At 37.9% G+C, this 6,000-nt stretch overlaps 1 protein-coding gene across 2 annotated transcripts in view; it reads right to left on the reverse strand.

The window, feature by feature from the left end:
* Positions 1-3,714, reverse strand: part of MYOM2 (myomesin 2) — a 76,768-nt gene extending 73,054 nt beyond the window's left edge. For both annotated transcript variants that reach the window (XM_063150720.1, XM_063150719.1), the window contains exon 1: positions 3,604-3,714. The gene's annotated coding sequence lies outside the window, so the exon portion shown is untranslated. The remainder of the gene's footprint in view (positions 1-3,603) is intronic.
* Between the last annotated feature and the right edge of the window lie 2,286 nt (positions 3,715-6,000).

Below are 6,000 nucleotides of genomic sequence, written 5' to 3' on the forward strand. Positions count from 1 at the left end.
ATTGATTTAGATGAACCAAATTTATTAATGACAGTGTCTGGAGACCTAGTTATATTGGCAGGTGAATTGGTAGAACTGACTCAAAAGTGAGATGAGGGAAGCGGTCCAATAACAACAACGACAAAAAAGCATAAGTCCAGAGAAAGGCAAATTAATTATCTGAATGATTACAACAAATTAAAAAGGAAATCTCAAGTCTTATTTACCAAGTTCTACCACAAGAATTTTGGAGGCGTTGCTGAAATACATGGCCTGTGTGTCACAAACAATCCATGAATTACATCCATGCACATCCTATTAACAACCCTGGACTTCAAGAAAAAAACCTAGAATTACAGGAAAAAGATGATCCTAAAACATTTGGTGTCTCATCTGACCTTTACATTGTTAGTGCAATGTAGCATCATTGCACTCCTTTCTTTTTATTATTATTATTCCTATTTGTTTCTTCTATTACTGTAAATGCTGGGGACATCAAAAGGACCTAAAGTGCACTAATCTAAGTGCTGTATAAACCGTCCAGAAGATTATTAAACACAAAGAAAAATATTACCTCAGCCAAAATCTCCTTAAGGATTAATGACATCAACCGCAGGTGAATTAGACTGTTCAAGTCAGTTTACAAAACATACATTTCTTCATGTTTTGTAGCATGTATATAACAATTTTTATTGACCATGAGTAAAAGGCCAGGCTCCCGGGTCAGGATATGCATAGTTTTGTGACACAGTAATACTGATCTGAATAGAAAGCCATAATCTAGGACCACGTGACAAGGGGCCACATTCTTGAGCAGAGAAGCCAAGGGTCTGATATAAACATTGTTAGTCAGATAAGTGAGTTAATTTAAGATTTAAAGGACAAGCAGTAAATTGTAGCATGATCATTTACATTGCCTCAGAGAGCAGGCACACATCCAGCTAAATTGATGGATGGCTTGACAAATGCCATGGTGAGAGGAACATGGCTGCACTCACCATAGATAGATAACTTCACTCCCAGGTTCAGGAGGCTCGTGTCATGAGCAATGCACTGTACAGCATGTATTTTCTCAGCCTGACCTGCCTGTGCTATACCCTGCAACATGCACTTCTGAGCTCATCCCTGTTCCTGGCCATCTGCACAAGTGCCAAAATTATTCACGTGTTCTTGCCTGTCCTCACGTAGACAGAAATTTCTTTGTCCATTTGCAGATTTGAGGGCTTGTCCTGTTTTTCCCACGACTTTGACATTTTTTTCTCTGTCTGTCTCTTGTTCTGCTAGCTGTTCTCCACACTGCTCAAAGTTAAATGTTTTCAGGAAGCTGCCAACTTATACTTTTATGGTGCATAAAAGCCCTTGATATTTAACTGATAAAATACATTTCAATCCATATCACTTACATACCATAATGAAAGATAGAAAAAAAACCCCACCTTCTATTAATTGCTCCTAATTACCAGTATAAAAAATTACCATATTGCCTCAAAAAATATGCAATCCTTTCCAGATGGTTATATCCTGCAGACATTGCAGACTTAATAACATATTATCATTTTCTCCCATAAAATGACTTTAGTGTAAATCTTGTAAAACCATCATGAGTCATTATGCAGCTCTAGACACTGCAGTCTAAACAGAATGGTATAAAGAGGATCTGAGTAATTCTTCTCCATTTTGATAAGAAACTAATTTGATAAAAAATGATATGACAAAATTTCTAATATGTCTCTCCAGTCTTTTTTCTCTGTACACATGTGTATATTTAGATCTTCCACAGAAAATTATGTTTTGTGAATGAAAAACCTACTCAAATATACTGTCATTTTAAAATGTTTCAGGACTTCTGTTGAAGATCCTGTTCAGACCACATAATAATTCAGTTTTAGCTCTTTTGACAATAGAACAAACATGCTCATCATTAAAAAAAAATAATCATATGGAATTCTCACTTGCTTACTCTGCTGAATTTCAGACGTCATTCAGTGAACTTGAACAGTTTTTGTGTTTTTCTTTTTGATTTCTTTAGCTACATCATGTTTAGTTTTATGTTTTACTGACCACACCTCATTTTCATGGAAATATTATTTTCCTCATTTCACCAATTGTTTTAAACAGATTCAAATAATTCCCCAAAATGCATGCATTACTTTTGTTATTAAACATAATAACAACAAAAAAAAAGTTCTCTATTTCTACTTATCTGAATACCCGATAAAGCAACATTTTTAAGCAGCTGACAGTACCAGCCATCACAGATCTTTCATTTTCACTAATCACAGGTCTATAATTTTTCCTAATTTCATATGTTCTGAATAAGTAAATTTGATGCAATTATTTCACTATAGCACATCTATGATTAGTTAGATTGAACACTTTGATTTTGTAATAGTCCCTGAATGGCTTGCTTCACACTCTAGCCAGGACAGTTAGTGTGGAGGTAATTTGAAATATATAATGGGTGGTCACAGTCATATCCCAGCCCTGGACAGGGACCTTTGCTCTGTGGAGGTGAGCAGCAGGCAGGGTCGTGGGTACCCTTCCCTCCAGCAAGGTAATTGTTGTGGAGGGAAGCACCAGATCCTGTGTTTTAGTGAGTCTATAAAATAATGTAATTTTGTATTTTCTGTGACTCTCATGAAGGAGAGGAGTGGAAGCTTCCAAACTGAATTTCTTTCCATATCTGTAGTAGAAGCTGAACAGTATATATCCCAGGTAGGGTACTAATGTGGTTGTTACCTTGTGAATTCATGATCATACAAGACTGGGATATAAATGAGGCTAAATTTGTCCACATTGGCTTGGATCCTTGCCACCCCAACATTCCAAATGTTCAAACATGTTCTGATGAAGTTTGAAGAGTTCCCTTAACTTGGCAAGTGTATTCTATCCCTTCAACTCGACAGCTAAGAACATTGGACAGTGAGATGATAAAAATCATTTCCCACCATCCCAACATTCACTATCCTTTGTTATGGTATTTTTATTGGCTCATAGGAATTGTCAACACACAGGTACAATTTCAAGAGCATGAACTTGATTTCCCAGGACTCTATCAGTGGTATTTAGCTGGAATTTTCATGTGGCACAGAACATACCACTTATTTTAGAGTAATACAGACACCAGAAACATATCTTCTGGAAACATGTACTTGAAAACATGGCAGACACAAAATAAAAGTAGATTTTTTTGCCTACCTACATCCCATTCTTCAGCAGGCCAAATTGTTTTGCTAGCTACTATAGGATTTTATACTTAATTATTTACACACAGACTTCAGAAAAAATCATACAGTATAAGCACACAAGAATGTGGCATTGCCAATATTTGTGCAATTGGAAAAGCACATATACCAATAGAGCTATGGATTTCTGCAGTGTAGTTCTTTATATGCAGAAAGAAACAGAGGGAATGCACAATAAAATCAAGGTGACTTTGGACAGGACAAAACAATCTTACTTTATTTTTTTGTTTTGCTTTTCATGAATCAATTTGTGTCCTACTTATCGTTTGTTTTTCCTGAATAAAGTAATTTTTTTTTCCACAGGAAAGCACTCAACCTCCTCCTACAAGCGCTCTCATTTGTTCTGTACAAGAAAAACATGAATAGAAAATTGACTTACCTAAGGATATAGAAAAACTGCAAACCAGAGAGGAAGACCAGCCTTTCCCAGCTTGGCAAACACTGCCTAAGGAAAACAAATAATTCTCCTCTCTGAAGCTACTGCCCCTGCACTCCTATTTAAGGGCAGATGCAGTGCTATATTTAGAACCAACCAAGTGATTCTCCCAAAACTGGGGTCAGCCTAATACGTAATAAGGGAGTGATATAAAGGCAAAAGAAAAGCATTAGCCTATATGGAGTTTAATACTGAATTTTATTAAAAGGCAAACTCATTCTTTAAAAAAGCAGCTGCTTATGTTAAAAGTGGGGTTTCTTTCCCCAGCAACACCAAGCACATGGGAAGCAACTGAATGCCAGAAAACAGTTTAAATTTTTTATTTAGAAAAGTTTGAAGTTTTAAAATAATCAATAACTTAGAAGACCAGTGAGGAGACATAAACTCCCGAATATTATTAGTAGAGACATGAGATCCCCTCGGTGCTTCAGGCTGTAAAATGAGCCTCCCTATTGCTTCCTTAAGAGCTCCCTGGATGTGAGAATGTTTGCAACAAATGAAGGCATACCAGTTGTATAAAACCCCTATTATTTCCATCTCTAATACATCACCAGTCAATTGGAGAGAGATTTTTCTACATCTTGTAGGTAAAGTAGGAAGAATTTAATATGCATAGAGACATAAGCATGTAGAGGAAAAAATACAGCCAGAGCAGTCACTCTGTGAGACCTCGGTGGTCCCTGATGCTTCCTGATTATTACTGACTAAAATGGATGCTTGCTGCCTGCAGGGCTCCCAGGTTTCTGTCCAGAAGGCACCACTGTGGTGGCTCTGACATGTCCAGATGGCAGAGGGGAGCAGCACTGGCTCTGCAGAGTGGGAAGGCTTGGGATCTGTCACTCTGCCCCATCCTGAAAGAGAAGGGAAAAGGGAAAAGAGAAGGGAAGGGAAGGGAAGGGAAGGGAAGGGAAGGGAAGGGAAGGGAAGGGAAGGGAAGGGAAGGGAAGGGAAGGGAAGGGAAGGGAAGGGAAGGGAAGGGAAGGGAAGGGAAGGGAAGGGAAGGGAAGGGAAGGGAAGGGAAGGGAAGGGAAGGGAAGGGAAGGGAAGGGAAGGGAAGGGAAGACCTCTCACAAGGCTTTGTGACAAGCATGAATAATTAATCACCCTCTTCTTATTCTGTCTGGAAATAGGACAACATGGCTAAGAAAACCTGGCTTTATGGCAGACTAATCACACCTCATGACTTAGCCCACAATGACTCAAATAATCAGTGAGTCAGCAACATACAAACAGTAGGGAATTCATTGATCTTAAAATTATTTGAGAATAAAAAGATCTATTTTCAATTTACTTATACAGAAATCCAGTCATTGTCAAAGTCACTAAATGACAATCTCTTCCACTGCATGGTATGTGAGACTGATACATGAACAACATTCTTTTTAAGTCATATATTCTTCTGATGTATACATGTAGGGAAGCAGAGCAAGAGGTGGAAAAGCCTTTAAATCACTGATTCTTATCCCATCTGCAGTGTTCATCCAAGTTTCCTAAATAGCTCTGGTAAGGATCTTTCTTACTTTTGTATCATCTAGGGCTACCATTTGCTTGAAACAGACTTCTTCCTTCCTCCCATTGATCTTGAATTATAACTCAGTCTGACAGAATTAGATCTACAGAGACAGACAGAGTGGAATGACTGCATATGCCCTGAATGTAGATGTTGCTTCAGAAGCAGCTGTCAAAGTAATTAGCATGTAATAATCCAGAGCAAACCCACTTTACTTACCCAGCTCCATCTATTCTCTCCTATTGAATTTTCCTGTGGGAGGTAAAAGGTCATTTTTCAGGAAGACTTTAAAGTTCTCACTGCGCTCTACTTTTCATTTCTCATTCTATATTTATTATCTCTACAGAAATGGAGGCATTTACAGCCTGCCCTGTCTGCCTTTACACTTGAGCACTCTTCTATTTTAAGTTTTCTTCAGGGTGTGGCTGGATGACAAAAATATGGAAGTGCATCCTAAGGACTGTGGGGAAAATGCCAAAGGCAAGAACAGGCTAGGTAGGATGGCCAGCTCCAGGTTGTTTCCAGGAAAGACAATAAATAAATTCTTCTTCTTTTCACAGACATTACAAAATAAGACAGAAGAGAAAACTGCAATATTGTGTTATTCACTGGTGGTGAAATTTAGGCAGCAGAGCACAAAAAATTATCCATCATTTTAACTATGAAATAATTTACATTATATTCCTACTTCTCTCCTAACAGAGAAGGGGCCTTCTCCTGATCCTTCCACTTCCCAAATAGAAGATCTTCCCTAAGAACTTTTCTAAAGCAGAGATTTAACAGGGTATCAAAAGGATTACTCAAGCATTGTAAACTAAGCATGTGCTAAA

The sequence above is a fragment of the Melospiza melodia genome, chromosome 3, assembly GCF_035770615.1.
Source record: "Melospiza melodia melodia isolate bMelMel2 chromosome 3, bMelMel2.pri, whole genome shotgun sequence".
NCBI classification, from domain to species: Eukaryota; Metazoa; Chordata; class Aves; order Passeriformes; family Passerellidae; genus Melospiza; species Melospiza melodia.